Here is a 23,045-nt window from a genome sequence, read left to right as displayed (position 1 = left end):
CTCATATGACCTCGAGCCTGGGAACTTTTCCCACGCTCCATGGACATCCAGCAGGGGGCGCATCACCGCGAATGAAGGTAACTACAGGTCATTGACCTATATTACCTTCATTCCCCAGGGTTTTACAGCCACGACCATCGCTGCATTAGCAGAGCTCCTGGCTGTAAAATATTTTAACCCCTTCAGATGGATTTACAACGTGGGACGTTACAGATCTACGGAAGGTATGTATATTGTTGGTTTATTATTTTTTTTTTGTTACAGAACGAGGGTCTTCAGCAAGTGGATTGAGCGTACAATAAAATATTAAAATAAACGGTGTGTTTATTTCATTAAAAGACTTTTTAATAATGTGTTTGTGTTTTTTTTTAACTCTTTCATACAATTGGATTAATAATGGATAGGTGTCATAATTGACGCCTCTCCATTATTAATCTGGCTTAATGTCACCTTACAATAGCAAGGTGGCATTAACACTTCATTACCCCATATCCCACCGCTACACGGGAATGGGAAGAGAGTGGCCAAGTGCCAGAATAGGCGCATCTTCCAGATGTGCCTTTTCTGGGGTGGCTGGGGGCAGATGTTTTTAGCCAGGGGGGGGGCAATAACTGTGGACCCTGTCCAGGCTATTAATATCTGTCCTCATTCACTGGCTTTACTACTCTGGCAGAGAAAATTGCGCGGGAGCCCACGCCAATTTTTTCCGCGATTTAACCCTTAAATTTAAGAGCTAGAGCGCCGAAATTTTGCACATACACACTACTAACATTAGTAGTGTGGAATATGCAAAAAAAATGGGGATATGACATGGTTTACTGTATGTAAACCATGTCTCATATGTCGGGTTTTGGCAGGAGAAATGAAAAGCCGGTAATTGAATTACCAGCTTTCCTGCTGTATCGCTCTGAAGTTAATATAAATATATATATGTGTCTGAATGACATATATATATATATATATATGTATATATATACATATATATATATATATAGTGGGGCAAAAAAGTATTTAGTCAGTCAGCAATAGTGCAAGTTCCACCACTTAAAAAGATAAGAGGCGTCTGTAATTTACATCATAGGTAGACCTCAACTATGGGAGACAAACTGAGAAAAAAAAATCCAGAAAATCACATTGTCTGTTTTTTTATCATTTTTTTTGCATATTTTTTGCATATTTTCATTAGAGATCGCCGACCGCCGACCCGATCCCTGAGAGGGATCGGGTCGGGTTTCACGAAACCCGACTTTGCTAAAAGTCGGCGACTTTTGAAAAGTGCCGATCTGTTTCGCTCAACCCTAGTGTCCATCACACAGTGAAAGTAAACTGACACAGACATTAGCTTAAATGTGTAGTGGCATCCAGAGATCTCCTTGTGTGCTACAAGAAGAATGTGCCTGGTAGAGAATGCAGGCATTAGTGTTAAGTGTCTGGCTCAACAAACATGGAGAAAATGTTAAAGGGACACTGTCACCTGAATTTGGAGGGAACAATCTTCAGCCATGGAGGCGGGGTTTTTGGGTTTTTGATTCACCCTTTCCTTACCCGCTGGCTGCATGCTGGCTGCAATATTGGATTGAAGTTCATTCTCTGTCCTCCATAGTACATGTCTGCACAAGACAATCTTGCCTTGAGCAGGCGTGTACTATGGAGGACAGAGAATGAACTTCAATCCAATATTGCAGCCAGCATGCAGCCAGCGGGTAAGGAAAGGGTGAATCAAAAACCCCAAAACACCTCCTCCATGGCTGAAGATTGTTCCCTCCAAATTCAGGTGACAGTGTCCCTTTAAAGGCTTTGATTCAAGCCCTTACAGTCCAAAAACAAGCCTCTAGTGTGCAGGCAGCACAGGTTACTGCCCTAACGAAGATGCAGGATAAGGTAAGTGCAGTTGTGGCAGAGTTGGTGCAGCATCTTGCAAGCAAAGCGTCTGTGTCTCCTGACCGTGGTCACATGGAAAGGAGAACCATATGAGTTGGAAACTACATGCAAAATTAGTAAAATATCACAATCTTGATTAGAAAATATATTAAAAACAATAAAAAGGGAGAAAAAATTCAAGAAAAATCCTAGACATACAAGACCAAAGAATAAGTATATGTCATCATTTGTAGTATATTATCAATAAACTCAAAATAAATAGAACAAAAAATGAATGAGAATAAATAAATTCTAATAGTAAAATGCACAGTTGCAATTCATAAATATGGTGTGGAAAAAAGAGCTAATCTACAGCCACAAAATGCATGGACATACAACATGGAAAGCATACCTGGAAAAGATGGCAGTGTCAGACGATGTGGAGGCTTACTTCACAACTTGTGAAAACACAAAAAAGTTTGACTGATGGCTGCCAACGCAGTGGGCTATTTTACTTTCTCCCTTCCTGACTGGAGAGACTCAAAAGTCTTATTAGGCTATATTCACACTTTGCGAATTTTGCTGCGGATCCGCAGCGGATTTGACCGCTGCGGATCCGCAGCAGTTTCCCATGAGTTTACAGAACAATGTAAACCTATGGGAAACAAAAAAAGCAGTGCACATGCTGCGGAAAAAACCGCGCGGAAACGCTGCGGATTACATTCCGCAGCATGTCACTTCTTTTCTGCGGATTTTCACCTGCTCCTATAGGAAACTGCAGATGAAAATCCGCAGAAGAAAACGCAGTAAAAACCGCGATAAATCCGCAGTAAAAACCGCAACGGGTTTTCACTGCGGATTTTGGAATTCTGCTGCAGAAAAATCCGCAGTGGAATCTGCAAAGTGTGAACATAGCCTTATAAGTTGACAGATGAGCTCCGAAATGCGTTGTCTAATAAATAGGTTTTTATATTTGCCATTGGATCCTCATCTTCCTTGCAGCACTTAATAAGTCCGTATTTTTTTCTTTGCCACTGTCTACTCCAAGTCCTGGGGCTGCAATCCCAGATCTTTTGTGGACATAGGAGCAGCTGACGGAGAGATCCTTCATGCGATTGTCAATGTTGTGTCGACCCTGCACAACATGACCAGGTGAGCATAGCAACTCACAAGACTTCACATCCTACTCATGGTTGATTGTACCAGGAGTACCCTTTCTTTCCCTTCACATTTTTATTATGATTTGGACTCCGCAGATTAAATGGACTGTAGTAAGCATGTGGGGGAGATTCCGGCACACTTAGGAGTCACTTTGAACGTGCCCAAATGGTACACACCTGGGCTTACCAATCAGACAAACCAGCTCCTCCCCAAATGTATGACTTAACACACCTGACCGAGAAGTGGTTACAGACAGATGTCCTTTCGACTCCAGAGGTCCTAGAACATGTGGTTGTGGATAGATATCTATGGGCCCTTCCCTCAGAACTATGCCCATGGGTTACCCATGGAAACTCCAACAGAGCAGATGAGCTGGTGTCACTGGTGCAGCAGCAGAGACCTTATACTGAAGTCCAAGCTGCTTCATGAGGCTGTTAAACAGCCAATGGCGCCTGCAGTGAGGGAAAAAAAGTATTTAGTCAGCCACCAATTGTGCAAGTTCTCCCACTTAAAAAGATGAGAGGCCTGTAATTGGCATCATAGGTAGACCACAACTATGAGAGTCAAAATTGAGAAAACAAATCCAAAAAATCACATTGTCTGATTTGGCAAGATTTATTTTTCAAATTATGGTGGAAAATAAGTATTTGGTCACCTAAAAACATGCAACATTTCTGGCTCTCACATACCTCTAACTTCTCTAAGAGGCTCCTCTGTTCTCCACTCATTACCTGTAGTAATGGCACCTGTTTTAACTTGTTATCAGTATAAAAACACCACTCCACAAACTCTAACGGTCACACTCCAAATTCCACTATGGTGAAGACCAAAGAGCTGTCGAAGGACACCAGAAACAAAATTGTAGCCCTGCACCAGGCTGGAAAGACTGAATCTGCAATAGGCAAGCAGCTTGGTGTGATGAAATCAACTGTGGGAGCAATAATAAGAAAATGGAAGACATACAAGACCACTGATAATCTCCCTCGATCTGGGGCTCCACGCAAGATCTCACCCCGTGAGGCTAAAATGATCACAAGAACGGTGAGCAAAAATCCCAGAACCACACGGGGGGACCTAGCGAATGACCTGCACAGCGCTGGGACCATCGTAGCAAAGGCTACCATCAGTAACACACTACTCCGCCAGGTACTCAGATCCTGCAGTGCCAGATGTGTCCCCCTGCTTAAGCCAGTACATGTGGGCCTGTCTGAAGATTGTTAGAGAGCGTTTGGATTATCCAGAAGAGTATTGGGATGTCATATGATCTGATGAATGCTGAGGTGCATCCAAAGAACACTATACCTACTGTGAAGCATGGGCGTAGCAACCTAATGCTTTGGGGCTGCTTCTATGTACAGGGACCAGGAAAACTGATCCATGTACATGAAAGAATGAATGTATCGTGAGATTTTGAGTTCAAACCTTCTTCCATCAGCAAGGGCATTGAAGATAAAACGTGAATGGGTATTTCAGCATGATAATGATCCCAAGAACACCGCCATGGCAATGAAGGAGTGGCTTCGTAAGAAGAATATGAAGGTACTAGAGTGGCCTAGCCAGTCTCCAGATCTCAACCCGCATAGAAACCTTTGGAGGGAGTTGAAAGTCCATGTTGCCCAGGGACAGGCCCAAAACATCACTGCTCTAGAGGAGATCTGCATGGAGGAATTTGCCAACACCAACATACAGGGGTGGATAAAGGGTAGCCAGGGCCCCGGGCTGTTCAGACACTCTGGGCCCCCCGGTCATGTGATGGGGTCATGCGACGGGGTCATCATATACCTGAACCAGATTATTCCAGAAAAATAGTTGCTGTGTGAAACTATAACCTGTCAAATATCCATTGATCTAGTCAATTTACCCTTCAGTTACCAAGATAAAAAAAAACAACAACAACAATACTATCACCATAAGTGCCAGTATTCAAAGGAGATCTGTACTTAGTATGCAGTGTCTGTGTAGATGTAAAACAGTGATCACAGGTGACATTATACACAGGACCTCTGTATATAGTATACAGTGTATAGTGCCAGTGTATAGGTAATACTGACCAGTGACGTCTCTAGGTGAAGTCCTTCATCTTTAATCCAGCACAAACCGCCATCACTTCATCCAGCCAGGACTCGTCTCTGCAGGAAATAACACAGTTATCTCGAGCTCCGCTTACAGAACACATTACTTAATTTTTCCAAACTTTTACATTACACCACATGAAGAAAAAGAGGCAACATAGTGTCACTCTACACAGTAACAGGACCGCCCCCCCCATTTAAAACAGTGTCCTCAAAAAATAAAATAAATACATCACTGCAGAAATAATATTCCTTAATTAACCCCTATGGTAATAATAATATCCCCATCCTGGCCCCGTGTATCTCATTCCTGGCTCCAGCCATATGTTCTCCCATCCTGCCCTCATTAGTATCCATCCTGCTCCATATGACCTCCCCATCCTGCCTCATCAGTCTCCATCGTATCCATCCATGATCCTGCACGATCTGTCTCCAATCCTTCCCCATGTCTTTCATTCTGCCCGTGTCCCCAGTCATGCCCCATATGTCTTTCATTCTGCCCGTGTCCCCAGTCATGCCCCATATCTACATTCTTCCCATGTCTCCAATCCTGCCCCATCTGTCTCCAGTCCTGCCTCCAGAGTGTCCAGCATCTCTGCCCCAATGTCCAGCATCTCTGCCTCATCTGTGTCCAGCATCCTGCCCCCAGTGTGTTCAGCATTCTGCCCCCAGTGTGTCCAGCATCCTGCCCCCAGTGTCTCCAGTCCTGCCCCAGTGTGTCCAGCTTATTGTCCCCAGTTTGTCCAGCAATTTGCCCCAGTAACTCCAGCATATTGCCCCCAGTGTGTCCAGCAATCTGCCCCAGTGTCTCCAGCATATTGCCCCCAGTGTGTCCAGCATTCCGCCCCAGTGTCTCCAGCAAATTGCCCCCAGTGTGTCCAGAATTCTGCCCCAGTATCTCCAGCATATTGCCCCCAGTGTGTCCAGCAATCTGCCCCAGTGTCTCCAGCATATTGCCCCCAGTGTCTCCAGCATATTGCCCCAAGTGTGTCCTGCAATCTGCTCCCGTGTCTCCAGCATATTGCCCCCAGTGTCTCCAGCATATTGCCCCCAGTGTCTCCAGCATATTGCCCCCAGTGTGTCCAGCATTCTGTCCAGCATTCTGCCCCCAGTGTGTCCAGCAATCTTCCCCCAGTGTCTCCAGCATATTCGCCCCAGTGTGTCCAGCATATTGCCCCCAGTGTGTCCAGCATCTCTGCCTCCAGTGTCCAGCATTCTGGTCCTGGCCCCCCGGATTGCTGTTCGCAATAAAAAACAAACTGAATTCTCCTCACTTGTCCGCGCTCCTTCGGCAAAGCTCCCTCCACACTGAAGCGCGCACTCGCCGGTGACTGACAATGACATCAGACGCCGCCATTGGTGTTGGTGAGGCGGTAGCTTCGGTAGTGATGAGGCGGCAGCGGGTCAGTGCAGGCTGTAGGCTTTCCTGAAGAGATGGGTTTTCAGGTTCCTCCAACACAGAAGAACAGCGCTCCAACCGGGTGTAATAATCCAATAAAGAATCTTTATTCAGCCATAGTAAAACAGCGAGGTTTCGACCATAAATTGGTCTTTTTCAAGCACACAAAATGGTGTCCTGGGCAGTCTTAAATAGTGTGGACACCACACAGGGAGCTAATCACTACCAAGTACCAGCCCACACTAAAATACCATACATTACTATAAAGTATAAACAGACATCAGACACTTTTGTATAGATAAATATTATGAATACATACCACCACCACCTTAATCGTTATATTATTTAGTATATAAACATACAGCAGAACTTTGTTTATATCTCTGATCAGTAGGTTCACCAAATGCATCTTCGTTTCCATGGTAATCCTCTGCCTTTCCCATGTTGAAATTCCTGTATACCTTAATTTAATGCAGGCAATCGGCGCCAAAAAGAACAAGCAGCCTATCCAACATATTCATATAGTGCGGCCCTCTATCCTTAGCCAATCCGCTGTGTTATCTTATACTTAGCGTTCTTGCATCATCCCCAGTCGTCCACATCGGCATCACCGCTGGGCAACGGACGCACAGACCATGGAGTGCGAACGCAGGCGCTCCACGTCATAGCCGCGCCCCATCACATGACTGGGACAGAGCTACGCCCAGACGTGACGCGCGCCCGCGTCACCCAGCAACGGTCCCACGTGACCGCCGCTCAGACCGGTTACCCGGGGGACGCTGTTAAAAGACGCAGCGTTTCCCTGGTGACTCATCCAGAGCATTCATCAGGTGCAGCCGCATATTACATCGAGGTATTAGCTTTAGGCCATAACAGGGACTCAGGCTTGTCGTGCGCAGGCGCCACCCATCGGAGGTGCACTCCGTCTCACTCAGAGATGGGACACTTCTCCATCAGAGAGACGCATCACGCCGCACATCAATGGTCCCTGCCCAATACTTCCTCCGGCAGCACGAATAAACTATAAAACCTAAACAGATCTATATATAAGAAATCTGTAAAGAAGAAAAGAACCTAGCACTTAAATGAAAAATAACTCCACTGTGAAAAACAAAAGCACAGGACAGACATAATGGGGCAGTCGGAGTATAGGCGGCGGATCACAGAAAAAAGCATTTCAATGCTTACTTATATATTATAATCTATATGCTAATCAAGCAATCCAAGCTTTGCCTCTTCCCAAGCCTCTGTCCACTGACTGTCACATATGTTGTCCATCTAATAAAACAAAAAAACATAATTAAAATACAGTACCAACAACCATGTCTAAAAAAATAAAAACAGTGACGACAACAACTGTATCGAAGGGATCTAATCATTTTACGGGGTACACATATGCAGATTGAAATCTATATTCAAACCCTTAGGTTGTAACGAACCTAGGGTATAGATCCATCTCATCTCTTTAGTTTTAAGCATCTGCAGTCTATCCCCTCCCCTTCTCACTGTCAATGACTCTAAATCTTAGTTGATTCACTGAGTGTTTTCTTTCTACAAAATGTTTGGGAACTGGCAATTCAGTGAGCCCCGTTCTAATAGTACTTTTATGTTTGGCGATGCGGGCCCTAACTTCCATAGTGGTCTCCCCTATGTATGTGAGTCCACAGGGACAGGTAATCATGTAGATAACATAACTTGATGTACAAGTGTATCTTTCCTTTAAACAGATCTTCTTACCAGTGTGGGGATGACAAAAAAATTCTCCTTTCAGCATATTGTTACAGCAAGCGCAGCTGAGGCACGGGAAATTCCCAAATCTCGGCGCATTTAGTGTTTTTTGACATGATACCTTAGCCGTGCCAAAGTCTGATTTCACCAATTTGTTACCCAGGTTTCTTCCCCTCCTATATGACATCATAGGGAATGATGGGTTTTCAAGTTCCGTCTGAAGGATCCGAATGTGGTTGATAGTCGGACGTGTTGGGGCAAAGAATTCCAGAGGATGGAGGATATTCGGGAGAAGTCTTGGAGGCGGTTGGATGAGGAGCGAATAAGTGTGGAGGAGAGAAGGAGGTCTTGGGAGGACCGGAGATCACGTGAGGGAAGATATCGGGAGATTAGTTCAGAGATATATGGAGGAGACAGGTTGTGGATGGCTTTGTAGGTCAGTATTAGTAATTTGAACTGATACGCTGAGGGAATGGGAGCCAGTGAAGAGATTTACAGAGGGGGGAAGCAGAGGAGTAGCGAGGAGAGAGATGAATTAGTCGGGCAGCAGAGTTAAGAATGGACTGGAGAGGTGCAAGGGTGTTAGCAGGGAGGCCGCAGAAAAGGATGTCGCAGTAGTCAAGGCGGGATATGATGAGGGCGTGCACAAGCATTTTAGTAGATTGACGGTTGAGGAAAGGACGGATTCTGGAGACATTTTTGAGCTGGAGGCGACAGGAGGTGGGAAGAGCTTGGATGTGCGGTTTGAAGGACAGGGCAGAGTCGAAGGTTACTCCGAGGCAGCGGACTTCTGGTACAGGGGAAAGCAGGATGTCATTTATTGCGATAGATAGGTCAGGTAAGGAAGATTTATGGGATGGAAGAAAGATGATGAGTTCAGATTTGTCCACATTGAGTTTGAGGAAGCGAGAGGAGAAGAAGGAGGATATGGCTGATAGGCACTCTGGGATTCTGGACAGCAGAGCGGTGACGTCTGGGCCAGAGAGGTAGATCTGAGTGTCGTCAGCATAGAGGTGGTACTGGAATCCATGGGACTTTATGAGTTGTCCCAAGCCAAGTATATAGATTGAGAAGAGTAGGGGTCCTAGAACAGAGCCTTGGGGGACTCCCAACACAGAGAGGGTGGGATGAGGAGGTAGTGTGGGAGTGGGAGACGCTGAATGTGCGGTTGGAAAGGTACGAGGAGATCCAGGATAGGGCGAGGTCTTTGATGCCAAAGGAGGAGAGGATCTGTAGTAAGAGGCAGTGGTCAATCGTGTCGAAAGCAGAGGATAGGTCTAGAAGGAGGAGTACAGAGTATTGTCCATTAGCTTTCGCAGTAAGTAGGTCGTTAGTGATTTTGGTCAGGGCTGTCTCAGTTGAGTGATGGGGGCGGAAACCAGATTGTAGATTGTCAAAGAGCAAGTTAGATGAGAGGTGGGAGGAAAGTTCAGCGTGGATGTACTGCTCCAGGAGTTTGGAAGCGAATGGGAGCAGTGATATTGGGCGATAGCTGGACATAGCAGTTGGATCGAGGGTTGGCTTTTTAAGGATAGGCGTGATTGTCGCATGTTTGAAAGCAGAAGGGAAGGTGCCAGAAGATAATGATAGGTTGAAGAGGTGGGTTAGGGATGGGATAAGTGTGGTGGTGAGGTTGGGGAGGAGGTGGGATGGGATGGGGCTGAGCGCACAGGTGGTGAGGTGCGATTTGGAGAGGAGACAATTAAGCACTCCTTCAGTGATGTTGGATAGGGAGGTTATGGGGTTTGGGCATTGGTCTGGTATACAAAGGGCTTGTGGTGGTTGAACAATGAAGACTTGCCTTGTCTGGTCGATCTTATTTTTAAAGTGTGTGGCAAAGTCCTCAGCAAATGAATACACATATATACAAAAATAAATATATAGCGTACATTCACCATTATATAAAAACCTACAACATAATGCACAACTCAGATAATTATAATAAACATAATTTTATTAATCATAAAAATATATCACAACACATATAAAAAGGGAAAACAAAAACAGGTGGAAAAAAGTACGGGGTGTCACAAGGACCAATACAATATATATAGTGGCTCATAAAATCTATAGTAGATATACATATACCTTAGATGGACACTAAAAATATACAAAAACTCCTGTATCAGTACCCACAAAATAGATGATTGTAATTTCTATATCATTAATAAGGCAACATGGCTCAGAATATATATTACCATAAAAAGCTAATGTGCAAAGATTATCATATGTAATGGGTTTATATAAATCAATAATGCCATAGTGATATAAAATGAATTACATATAATGAAGGTAAGATTTATAAAAAACCGAAGTGTCATGGTGCAAAAAAGTGCACAAGAAGTTATATAGCAGCACAGTATGATTATTTATATTCAATACATCAAGAGCCAGTAAAAGAAAAGGGGAACGAAATACCATGTATAGTATATTCTCATAAATATAAAAAATAAATATACTATTGCTGAAATGCCCCAATGTGCCTATAGTATCCTGTATCTCATATTATTTAATAAACATTTCTAAAGAGAACAAAGTAACAAGTATCAAGATTAAAGAGATACACAATATGGTGGGATACTTAACCGTGTAAATAGTCCTGTGGCAGCCCGCACCTGCCAGACGCGCGTTTCACCTGAGCTTTAACGAGGGAATGAACTGGTGGCTGGTAGAACGGTATTTAACTAGCAAGGAACCAATCAGTGGTGTCGTGCATAATAAATGAGTCCTCAGCAAAGATGAGGGAGGTTGGAGGTGGCAGTGGGGGGCGGAGGAGGAAGTTAAAGGTTTTGAATAACTGTTTGAGGTTGTAGGATAGAGAAGATACGAGGGTCGTGAAGTAGACCTGTTTAGCAGAGGTGAGAGCAGATTTAAAAGCGAGTGTTGCCTGTTTGAATGCAGTGAAGTCGTCTTGCAGGTGTGTTTTCTTCCAACGCTGCTCCGCAACCCTGGACACTTGCCAGAGCTTTTTAGTGGTGTTATTGTGCCAAGGTTGTCTATTGATACGTGGCACTCTGCCATGGACGAGAGGGGCAACTGTGTCAATACCTGATGCGAGAGTGGCATTGTAGAAAGCAGTGGCACTGTCTGTCGTGGAGTCAGGATATGGATGCTAATGGTAGGACAGCGTCAGAGAGTGTGTGGGTGTCTAGGTGTGCAAGGTTTCTGCGGGGGTGCGCATTTTGCTGGACATGGATGAACGGTGGGGAGGACAGGGATGAGAAGGTGAGCAGATCGTGGTCGGATACAGGGAGAGGGGAGGTGGTGAAGTTAGATAGAGAGCAGAGACGGGTGAATACCAGGTCTAATGTATGTCCGTCAATGTGGGTGGCTGTGGAGGACCACTGAGTAAGTACAAAGGAGGAGGTAAGGGACAGAAGTTTTTAGGCTGTTGACTGAAGAGTATTGATGGGGATGTTGAAGTCACCCATGATGATGGTGGGAATGTCACCAGAGAGAAAGTGAAGAAGCCAGGTGGAGAATTGGTCAATAAAGGCAGTGGCCGGGCCTGGAGGTCGGTATATGATGGCCACTTGGAGATTGGAGGGAGAGTAGATGCGGACAGAATGGACTTCAAAAGAGGGGAGGATAAGGGAGGGTAGAGGTGGGATTGGGTTAAAGGTGCAGTTAGGAGAAAGGAGAAGACCCACTCCTCCACCATGTTTGTTGCCGGGTCGAGGGGTGTGGTGTTGTGAATTCTGTGGCAGAGCTCCCTCCTGTGGTCACAAGTGGTACTTCGGCTGGTTCTCACTGTGAGCTTCTGTTGGTGGAGGGAAGTGGTACTGCGGCTTCTGAGTTTCCTCCCTCAGGTGATCTGGTGAGGTCGTTAGGTGCTTCTCTACTTAACTCCACCTGATGCTTTTTTCCTGGCTTCCTGTCAATGTTCCAGTGTTGGACTTGCTTTTCCCTGGATCATTCCTGTGGCCTGCTGCTCTGCATAGCTAAGTTCTTCTTTGCTATTTGTTTGCTATTTTTTCTGTCCAGCTTGTCTATTTTGTTGCTGGAAGCTCTGGGACGCAAAGGGTGTACCTCCGTGCCGTTAGTTCGGTACGGAGGGTCTTTTTGCCCCCTTTGCGTGGTTTTCTTTAGGGTTTTGTGTAGACCGCAAAGTTACCTTTTCAATCCTCGATCTGTTAAGAAAGTCGGGCCTCACTTTGCTGAATCTATTTCATCTCTACGTTTGTCTTTTCATCTTAACTCACAGTCATTATATGTGAGGGGGCTGCCTTTTCCTTTGGGGTATTTCTCTGAGGCAAGGTAGGCTTATTTTCTATCTTCAGGCTAGTTAGTTTCTCAGGCTGTGTCGAGTTGCATAGGCAGAGATAGGCGCAATCCACGGCTGCTTCTAGTGTTGTTTGGAGAGGATTAGGGATTTGTTGTGAATTCTGTGGCTGAATTCACTCCTGTGGTCACAAGTGGTACTGCAGCTTCTGAGCTTCCTCCCTCAGGTGTTCTGGTGAGCTCGTTAACTGCTTCATTACTTAACTCCGCCTGATGCTGCTATCCTTGCTCCTTGTCAATGTTTCAGTGTTGGATCTGAGCTTCTCCTGATTGTTCCTGTGACCTGCTGCTCTGTATAGCTAAGTGCTTTTTGCTTTTTTGTTGCTTTTTTTCTGTCCAGCTTGTCTTTTGTTTTGCTGGAAGCTCTGAGACGCAAAGGGTGTACCGCCGTGCCGTTAGTTCGGCATGGTGGGTTTTTTTTGCCCCCTTTGCGTGGTTTTGCTTTAGGGTTTTTTGTAGACTGCAAAGTTCGCTTTACTGTCCTCGCTCTGTCCTAGAATATCAGGCCCCACTTTGCTGAATCTATTTCATCCCTACGTTTTGTCTTTTCATCTTACTCACAGTCATTATATGTGGGGGGCTGCCTTTTCCTTTGGGGAATTTCTCTGGGGCAAGTCAGGCCTATTTTTCTATCTTCAGGCTAGCTAGTTTCTTAGGCTGTGCCGAGTTGCCTAGGTAGTTGTTAGGCGCAATCCACAGCCGCTTTTAGTTGTGTTTAGGATAGGATCAGGTGTGCAGTCTACAGAGTTTCCACGTCTCAGAGCTCGTTCTTGTATTTTTGGGTATTTGTCAGATCACTGTGTGCGCTCTGATCGCTAAGCACACTGTGTTTCTGGATTGCCTTCATAACACCTGTCATTAGCAAACATAACAGTACAAGGAGCCAAAACTAATGATTCTCAATAGAGGGAAAGAAAAAGTTCTGACATCATTTTTTTTTTTTTTTTTTCTGCTCTGTGTTCACTTTTTTTTTTTTCCCCTAGACATTTGGGTGATTCTGGACACAGGTGTGGACATGGATATTCAGGGTCTGTGCTCTTCAATGGATAATCTCGTTATAAATGTACAAAAAATTCAAGATACTATTGATCAGAAATCTATGTTAGAGCCAAGAATTCCTATTCCTGATTTGTTTTTTGGAGATAGAACTAAGTTTCTAAGTTTCAAAAATAATTGTAAGCTATTTCTGGCCTTGAAACCTCATTCTTCTGGTAATCCTATTCAACAGGTTTTGATTATTATTTCTTTTTTGCGCGGCGACCCTCAAGACTGGGCATTTTCTCTTGCGCCAGGAGACCCTGCATTGAGTAGTGTCGATGCGTTTTTCCTGGCGCTCGGATTGCTGTACGATGAGCCTAATTCAGTGGATCAGGCTGAGAAAAATTTGCTGGCTTTGTGCCAGGGTCAGGATGATGTAGAAGTATATTGTCAGAAATTTAGGAAATGGTCAGTACTCACTCAGTGGAATGAATCTGCGCTGGCAGCTTTGTTCAGAAAGGGTCTCTCTGAGGCTCTTAAGGATGTCATGGTGGGATTTCCTATGCCTGCTGGTTTGAATGAGTCTTTGTCTTTGGCCATTCAGATCGGTCGACGCTTGCGCGATCGTAAATCTGTGCACCATTTGGCGGTACTGCCTGAGGTTAAACCTGAGCCTATGCAGTGCGATAGGACTATGACTAGAGTTGAACGGCAGGAATACAGACGTCTGAATGGTCTGTGTTTCTACTGTGGTGATTCCACTCATGCTATTTCTGATTGTCCTAAGCGCACTAAGCGGTCCGCTAGGTCTGCCGTCATTGGTACTGTACAGTCCAAATTCCTTCTGTCCATTACCTTGATATGCTCTTTGTCGTCGTTTTCTGTCATGGCGTTTGTGGATTCGGGCGCTGCCCTGAATCTGATGGATTTGGATTATGCTAAACGTTGTGGGTTTTTCTTGGAGCCTTTGCGGTGTCCTATTCCATTGAGAGGAATTGATGCTACACCTTTGGCCAAGAATAAACCTCAATACTGGGCCCAGCTGACCATGTGCATGGCTCCTGCACATCAGGAAGTTATTCGCTTTCTGGTGTTGCATAATCTGCATGATGTGGTCGTGTTGGGGTTGCCATGGCTACAAACCCATAATCCAGTATTGGATTGGAATTCCATGTCGGTATCCAGCTGGGGTTGTCAGGGGGTACATGGTGATGTTCCATTTTTGTCGATTTCGTCATCCACCCCTTCTGAGGTTCCAGAGTTCTTGTCTGATTATCAGGATGTATTTGAAGAGCCCAAGTCCGATGCTCTACCTCCGCATAGGGATTGTGATTGTGCTATCAATTTGATTCCTGGTAGTAAATTCCCTAAACGTCGATTATTTAATTTATCCGTGCCCGAACACGCCGCTATGCGCAGTTATGTGAAGGAATCCCTGGAGAAGGGACATATTCGCCCATCGTCATCACCACTGGGAGCAGGGTTCTTCTTTGTAGCCAAGAAGGATGGTTCGCTGAGACCGTGTATTGATTACCGCCTTCTTAATAAGATCACTGTTAAATTTCAGTATCCCTTGCCATTGTTATCTGACTTGTTTGCTCGGATTAAGGGGGCTAGTTGGTTCACTAAGATAGATCTTCGTGGTGCGTATAATCTGGTGAGAATCAGGCAAGGAGATGAATGGTAAACTGCATTCAATACACCCGAGGGTCATTTTGAGTATCTAGTGATGCCGTTCGGACTTGCCAATGCTCCATCTGTGTTTCAGTCTTTTATGCATGACATCTTCCGTGAGTATCTGGATAAATTCCTGATTGTTTACTTGGATGACATTTTGATCTTCTCAGATGATTGGGAGTCTCATGTGAAGCAGGTCAGAATGGTTTTTCAGGTCCTGCGTGCTAACTCTTTGTTTGTGAAGGGATCAAAGTGTCTCTTCGGTGTGCAGAAAGTTTCATTTTTGGGGTTCATCTTTACCCCTTCTACTATCGAGATGGATCCAGTTAAGGTCCAAGCCATCCAGGATTGGATTCAGCCGACATCTCTGAAAAGTCTGCAAAAGTTCCTGGGCTTTGCTAATTTTTATCGTCGCTTCATCTGTAATTTTTCTAGCATTGCCAAACCATTGACCGATTTGACCAAGAAGGGTGCTGATTTGGTTAATTGGTCTTCTGCTGCTGTGGAAGCTTTTCAGGAGTTGAAGCGTCGTTTTTGTTCTGCCCCTGTGTTGTGTCAGCCAGATGTTTCTCTTCCGTTCCAGGTCGAGGTTGATGCTTCTGAGATTGGAGCAGGGGCGGTTTTGTCACAGAGAGGTTCTGATTGCTCAGTGATGAAACCATGTGCTTTCTTTTCCAGGAAGTTTTCGCCCGCTGAGCGTAATTATGATGTGGGCAATCGAGAGTTGCTGGCCATGAAGTGGGCATTCGAGGAGTGGCGTCATTGGCTTGAAGGAGCTAAGCATCGCGTGGTGGTATTGACTGATCATAAGAACTTGACTTATCTCGAGTCTGCCAAGCGCTTGAATCCTAGACAGGCCCGTTGGTCGTTATTTTTTGCCCGCTTCGACTTTGTGATTTCGTACCTTCTGGGCTCTAAAAATGTGACGGCGGATGCTCTGTCTAGGAGTTTTGTGCCCGACTCTCCGGGTTTATCTGAGCCAGCGGGTATCCTCAAGGAAGGAGTCATTGTGTCTGCCATCTCCCCTGATTTGCGGCGGGTGCTGCAAAAATTTCAGGCGAATAAACCTGATCGTTGTCCAGCAGAGAAACTGTTCGTCCCTGATAGGTGGACTAATAAACTTATCTCTGAACTTCATTGTTCGGTGTTGGCTGGTCATCCTGGAATCTTTGGTACCAGAGAGTTAGTGGCTAGATCCTTCTGGTGGCCATCTCTGTCACGGGATGTACGTACTTTTGTGCAGTCCTGTGGGATTTGTGCTAGGGCTAAGCCCTGCTGTTCTCGTGCCAGTGGGTTGCTTTTGCCCTTGCCGGTCCCAAAGAGGCCTTGGACACATATTTCGATGGATTTCATTTCTGACCTTCCCGTTTCTCAAAAGATGTCAGTCATTTGGGTGGTCTGTGATCGCTTTTCTAAAATGGTCCATCTAGTGCCCTTGGCTAAATTGCCTTCCTCCTCTGATTTGGTACCTTTGTTCTTTCAGCATGTGGTTCGGTTGCATGGCATTCCTGAGAATATTGTTTCTGACAGAGGTTCCCAGTTTGTTTCAAGGTTTTGGCGAGCCTTTTGTGGTAGGATGGGCATTGACCTATCCTTTTCCTCGGCTTTCCATCCTCAGACTAATGGCCAGACCGAACGAACCAATCAGACCTTGGAAACATATCTGAGATGTTTTGTTTCTGCAGACCAGGATGATTGGGTGTCCTTTTTGCCGTTGGCTGAGTTCGCCCTTAATAATCGGGCCAGCTCGGCTACCTTGGTTTCTCCATTTTTTTGCAATTCTGGGTTCCATCCTCGTTTCTCTTCAGGACAGGTTGAGTCTTCGGACTGTCCTGGTGTGGATTCTGTGGTGGATAGGTTGCAGCAGATCTGGACTCAGGTAGTGGACAATTTGATCTTGTCCCAGGAGAAAGCTCAACTTTTCGCTAATCGCAGACGCCGTGTGGGTCCCCGACTTCGTGTTGGGGATCTGGTTTGGTTATCTTCTCGTCATATTCCTATGAAGGTTTCCTCTCCTAAATTTAAACCTCGTTTTATTGGTCCGTATAGGATTTCTGAGGTTCTCAATCCTGTGTCTTTTCGTTTGACCCTCCCAGACTCCTTTTCCATACATAATGTATTCCATAGGTCGTTGTTGCGGAGATACGTGGCACCTATGGTTCCATCTGTTGAGCCTCCTGCCCCGGTTTTGGTGGAGGGGGAATTGGAGTATATTGTGGAGAAGATTTTGGATTCTCGTGTTTCTAGACGGAAACTCCAGTATCTGGTTAAATGGAAGGGTTATGCTCAGGAAGATAATTCCTGGGTTTTTGCCTCTGATGTTCATGCTTCCGATCTTGTTCGTGCCTTTCATGCGGCTCATCCTGGTCGGCCTGGGGGCTCTGGTGAGGGTTCTGTGACCCCTCCTCAAGGGGGGGGTACTGTTGTGAATTCTGTGGCTGAATTCACTCCTGTGGTCACAAGTGGTACTGCAGCTTCTGAGCTTCCTCCCTCAGGTGTTCTGGTGAGCTCGTTAACTGCTTCATTACTTAACTCCGCCTGATGCTGCTATCCTTGCTCCTTGTCAATGTTTCAGTGTTGGATCTGAGCTTCTCCTGATTGTTCCTGTGACCTGCTGCTCTGTATAGCTAAGTGCTTTTTGCTTTTTTGTTGCTTTTTTTCTGTCCAGCTTGTCTTTTGTTTTGCTGGAAGCTCTGAGACGCAAAGGGTGTACCGCCGTGCCGTTAGTTCGGCACGGTGGTTTTTTTTTGCCCCCTTTGCGTGGTTTTGCTTTAGGGTTTTTTGTAGACTGCAAAGTTCGCTTTACTGTCCTCGCTCTGTCCTAGAATATCGGGCCCCACTTTGCTGAATCTATTTCATCCCTACGTTTTGTCTTTTCATCTTACTCACAGTCATTATATGTGGGGGGCTGCCTTTTCCTTTGGGGAATTTCTCTGGGGCAAGTCAGGCCTATTTTTCTATCTTCAGGCTAGCTAGTTTCTTAGGCTGTGCCGAGTTGCCTAGGTAGTTGTTAGGCGCAATCCACAGCCGCTTTTAGTTGTGTTTAGGATAGGATCAGGTGTGCAGTCTACAGAGTTTCCACGTCTCAGAGCTCGTTCTTGTATTTTTGGGTATTTGTCAGATCACTGTGTGCGCTCTGATCGCTAAGCACACTGTGTTTCTGGATTGCCTTCATAACACCTGTCATTAGCAAACATAACAGGGATTGCGGTCTGCAGAGTTCCCACGTCTCAGAGCTCGTTCTATGATTTTGGGTTATTGTCAGATCACTGTATGTGCTCTGACCGCTATGTCCATTGTAGTACTGAATTGCCTTTCATAACAGTACAGGAAGCCAAAAGTACTAATGATTCTCAATAGAGGGAAAAAAGAAGTTCTGAGACCATTTTTTTTTCTTTGCACTGTGTTTTGCCTTTCTTTCCCCTAGACATTTGGGTGGTTCAGTACACAGGTGTAGCGATGGACATTAGAAGTCTGTCTTCATTTGTGGATCAGCTCTCGGCAAGAGTACAAAAGATTCAAGACACTATTGATCAGAAATCTATGTTAGAACCAAGAATTCCTATTCCTGATTTGTTTTTTGGAGATAGAACTAAGTTTCTGAGTTTCAAAAATAATTGTAAATTATTTCTGGCCTTGAAACCTTGCTCCTCTGGTGATCCAGTTCAACAGGTTTTGATTGTTATTTCTTTTTTGCGCGGCGACCCTCAGGACTGGGCATTTTCTCTTGCGCCAGGAGATCCTGCATTGAGTAATATCGATGCGTTTTTCCTGGCGCTCGGATTGCTGTACGATGAACCTAATTCAGTGGATCAGGCAGAGAAAAATTTGCTGGCTCTTTGTCAGGGTCAGGATGAGATAGAGGTATATTGTCAGAAATTTAGAAAGTGGTCCGTGCTCACTCAATGGAATGAATCTGCGCTGGCAGCTATCTTCAGAAAGGGTCTCTCTGAAGCCCTTAAGGATGTCATGGTGGGATTTCCTATGCCTGCTGGTTTGAATGAGTCTATGTCTTTGGCCATTCAGATCGGTCGACGTTTGCGTGAGCGTAAATCTGTGCACCATTTGGCGGTATTACCTGAGCTTAGACCTGAGCCTATGCAGTGCGATAGGACTTTGACCAGAGTTGAACGGCAAGAACACAGACGTCTGAATGGGCTGTGTTTCTACTGTGGTGATTCCACTCATGCTATCTCTGATTGTCCTAAGCGCACTAAGCGGTTCGCTAGGTCTGCCACCATTGGTACGGTACAGTCAAAATTTCTTCTGTCCGTTGCCTTGATCTGTTCTTTGTCATCGTATTCTGTCATGGCATTTGTGGATTCAGGCGCTGCCCTGAATTTGATGGACTTGGAGTTTGCTAAGCGTTGTGGGTTTCTCTTAGAGCCCTTGCAGTGTCCTATTCCATTGAGAGGAATTGATGCCACGCCTTTGGCCAAGAATAAGCCTTAATACTGGACCCAGCTGACCATGTGCATGGCTCCTGCACATCAGGAGGTTATTCGCTTTCTGGTGTTGCATAATCTGCATGATGTGGTCGTGTTGGGGTTGCCATGGCTACAAGCCCATAATCCAGTATTAGATTGGAAATCCATGTCGGTGTCCAGCTGGGGTTGTCAGGGGGTACATGGTGATGTTCCATTTCTGTCAATTTCGTCATCCACCCCTTCTGAGGTTCCAGAGTTCTTGTCTGATTACCGGGATGTATTTGATGAGCCCAAGTCCGATGCCCTACCTCCGCATAGGGATTGTGATTGTGCTATCAATTTGATTCCTGGTAGTAAATTCCCAAAAGGTCGACTGTTTAATTTATCCGTGCCTGAGCACGCCGCTATGCGCAGTTATGTGAAGGAATCCCTGGAGAAGGGGCATATTCGCCCGTCATCGTCACCATTAGGAGCAGGGTTCTTTTTTGTAGCCAAGAAGGATGGTTCGCTGAGACCTTGTATAGATTACCGCCTTCTAAATAAGATCACGGTTAAATTTCAGTACCCCTTGCCATTGTTATCTGATTTGTTTGCTCGGATTAAGGGGGCTAGTTGGTTCACCAAGATAGATCTTCGTGGTGCGTATAATCTGGTGCGAACCAGGCAAGGAGATGAATGGAAAACTGCATTTAATACGCCCGAGGGTCATTTTGAGTATCTAGTGATGCCATTCGGACTTGCCAATGCTCCATCAGTGTTTCAGTCCTTTATGCATGACATCTTCCAAGAGTACCTGGATAAATTCCTGATTGTGTACTTGGATGACATTTTGATCTTCTCGGATGATTGGGAGTCTCATGTGAAGCAGGTCAGAACAGTTTTTCAGGTCCTGCGTGCTAATTCTTTGTTTGTGAAGGGATCAAAGTGTCTCTTTGGTGTGCAGAAGGTTTCATTTTTGGGGTTCATCTTTTCCCCTTCTACTATCGAGATGGATCCAGTTAAGGTCCAAGCCATCCAGGATTGGATTCAGCCGACATCTCTGAAAAGTCTGCAAAAGTTCCTGGGCTTTGCTAATTTTTATCGTCGCTTCATCTGTAATTTTTCTAGCATTGCCAAACCATTGACCGATTTGACCAAGAAGGGTGCTGATTTGGTTAATTGGTCTTCTGCTGCTGTGGAAGCTTTTCAGGAGTTGAAGCGTCGTTTTTGTTCTGCCCCTGTGTTGTGTCAGCCAGATGTTTCTCTTCCGTTCCAGGTCGAGGTTGATGCTTCTGAGATTGGAGCAGGGGCGGTTTTGTCACAGAGAGGTTCTGATTGCTCAGTGATGAAACCATGTGCTTTCTTTTCCAGGAAGTTTTCGCCCGCTGAGCGTAATTATGATGTGGGCAATCGAGAGTTGCTGGCCATGAAGTGGGCATTCGAGGAGTGGCGTCATTGGCTTGAAGGAGCTAAGCATCGCGTGGTGGTATTGACTGATCATAAGAACTTGACTTATCTCGAGTCTGCCAAGCGCTTGAATCCTAGACAGGCCCGTTGGTCGTTATTTTTTGCCCGCTTCGACTTTGTGATTTCGTACCTTCCGGGCTCTAAAAATGTGAAGGCGGATGCTCTGTCTAGGAGTTTTGTGCCCGACTCTCCGGGTTTATCTGAGCCAGCGGGTATCCTCAAGGAAGGAGTCATTGTGTCTGCCATCTCCCCTGATTTGCGGCGGGTGCTGCAAAAATTTCAGGCGAATAAACCTGATCGTTGTCCAGCAGAGAAACTGTTCGTCCCTGATAGGTGGACTAATAAACTTATCTCTGAACTTCATTGTTCGGTGTTGGCTGGTCATCCTGGAATCTTTGGTACCAGAGAGTTAGTGGCTAGATCCTTCTGGTGGCCATCTTTGTCACGGGATGTACGTACTTTTGTGCAGTCCTGTGGGATTTGTGCTAGGGCTAAGCCCTGCTGTTCTCGTGCCAGTGGGTTGCTTTTGCCCTTGCCGGTCCCAAAGAGGCCTTGGACACATATTTCGATGGATTTCATTTCTGACCTTCCCGTTTCTCAAAAGATGTCAGTCATTTGGGTGGTCTGTGATCGCTTTTCTAAAATGGTCCATCTGGTGCCCTTGGCTAAATTGCCTTCCTCCTCTGATTTGGTACCTTTGTTCTTTCAGCATGTGGTTCGGTTGCATGGCATTCCTGAGAATATTGTTTCTGACAGAGGTTCCCAGTTTGTTTCAAGGTTTTGGCGAGCCTTTTGTGGTAGGATGGGCATTGACCTATCCTTTTCCTCGGCTTTCCATCCTCAGACTAATGGCCAGACCGAACGAACCAATCAGACCTTGGAAACATATCTGAGATGTTTTGTTTCTGCAGACCAGGATGATTGGGTGTCCTTTTTGCCGTTGGCTGAGTTCGCCCTTAATAATCGGGCCAGCTCGGCTACCTTGGTTTCTCCATTTTTTTGCAATTCTGGGTTCCATCCTCGTTTCTCTTCAGGACAGGTTGAGTCTTCGGACTGTCCTGGTGTGGATTCTGTGGTGGATAGGTTGCAGCAGATCTGGACTCAGGTAGTGGACAATTTGATCTTGTCCCAGGAGAAAGCTCAACTTTTCGCTAATCGCAGACGCCGTGTGGGTCCCCGACTTCGTGTTGGGGATCTGGTTTGGTTATCTTCTCGTCATATTCCTATGAAGGTTTCCTCTCCTAAATTTAAACCTCGTTTTATTGGTCCGTATAGGATTTCTGAGGTTCTCAATCCTGTGTCTTTTCGTTTGACCGTCCCAGACTCCTTTTCCATACATAATGTATTCCATAGGTCGTTGTTGCGGAGATACGTGGCACCTATGGTTCCATCTGTTGAGCCTCCTGCCCCGGTTTTGGTGGAGGGGGAATTGGAGTATATTGTGGAGAAGATTTTGGATTCTCGTGTTTCTAGACGGAAACTCCAGTATCTGGTTAAATGGAAGGGTTATGCTCAGGAAGATAATTCCTGGGTTTTTGCCTCTGATGTTCATGCTTCCGATCTTGTTCGTGCCTTTCATGCGGCTCATCCTGGTCGGCCTGGGGGCTCTGGTGAGGGTTCTGTGACCCCTCCTCAAGGGGGGGGTACTGTTGTGAATTCTGTGGCTGAATTCACTCCTGTGGTCACAAGTGGTACTGCAGCTTCTGAGCTTCCTCCCTCAGGTGTTCTGGTGAGCTCGTTAACTGCTTCATTACTTAACTCCGCCTGATGCTGCTATCCTTGCTCCTTGTCAATGTTTCAGTGTTGGATCTGAGCTTCTCCTGATTGTTCCTGTGACCTGCTGCTCTGTATAGCTAAGTGCTTTTTGCTTTTTTGTTGCTTTTTTTCTGTCCAGCTTGTCTTTTGTTTTGCTGGAAGCTCTGAGACGCAAAGGGTGTACCGCCGTGCCGTTAGTTCGGCACGGTGGTTTTTTTTTGCCCCCTTTGCGTGGTTTTGCTTTAGGGTTTTTTGTAGACT

Source organism: Ranitomeya imitator, chromosome 9, assembly GCF_032444005.1.
Source record: "Ranitomeya imitator isolate aRanImi1 chromosome 9, aRanImi1.pri, whole genome shotgun sequence".
Lineage (NCBI taxonomy): Eukaryota > Metazoa > Chordata > Amphibia > Anura > Dendrobatidae > Ranitomeya > Ranitomeya imitator.
The sequence above is the reverse complement of the archived record's forward strand: the minus strand, read 5'-3'. Positions refer to the sequence as shown.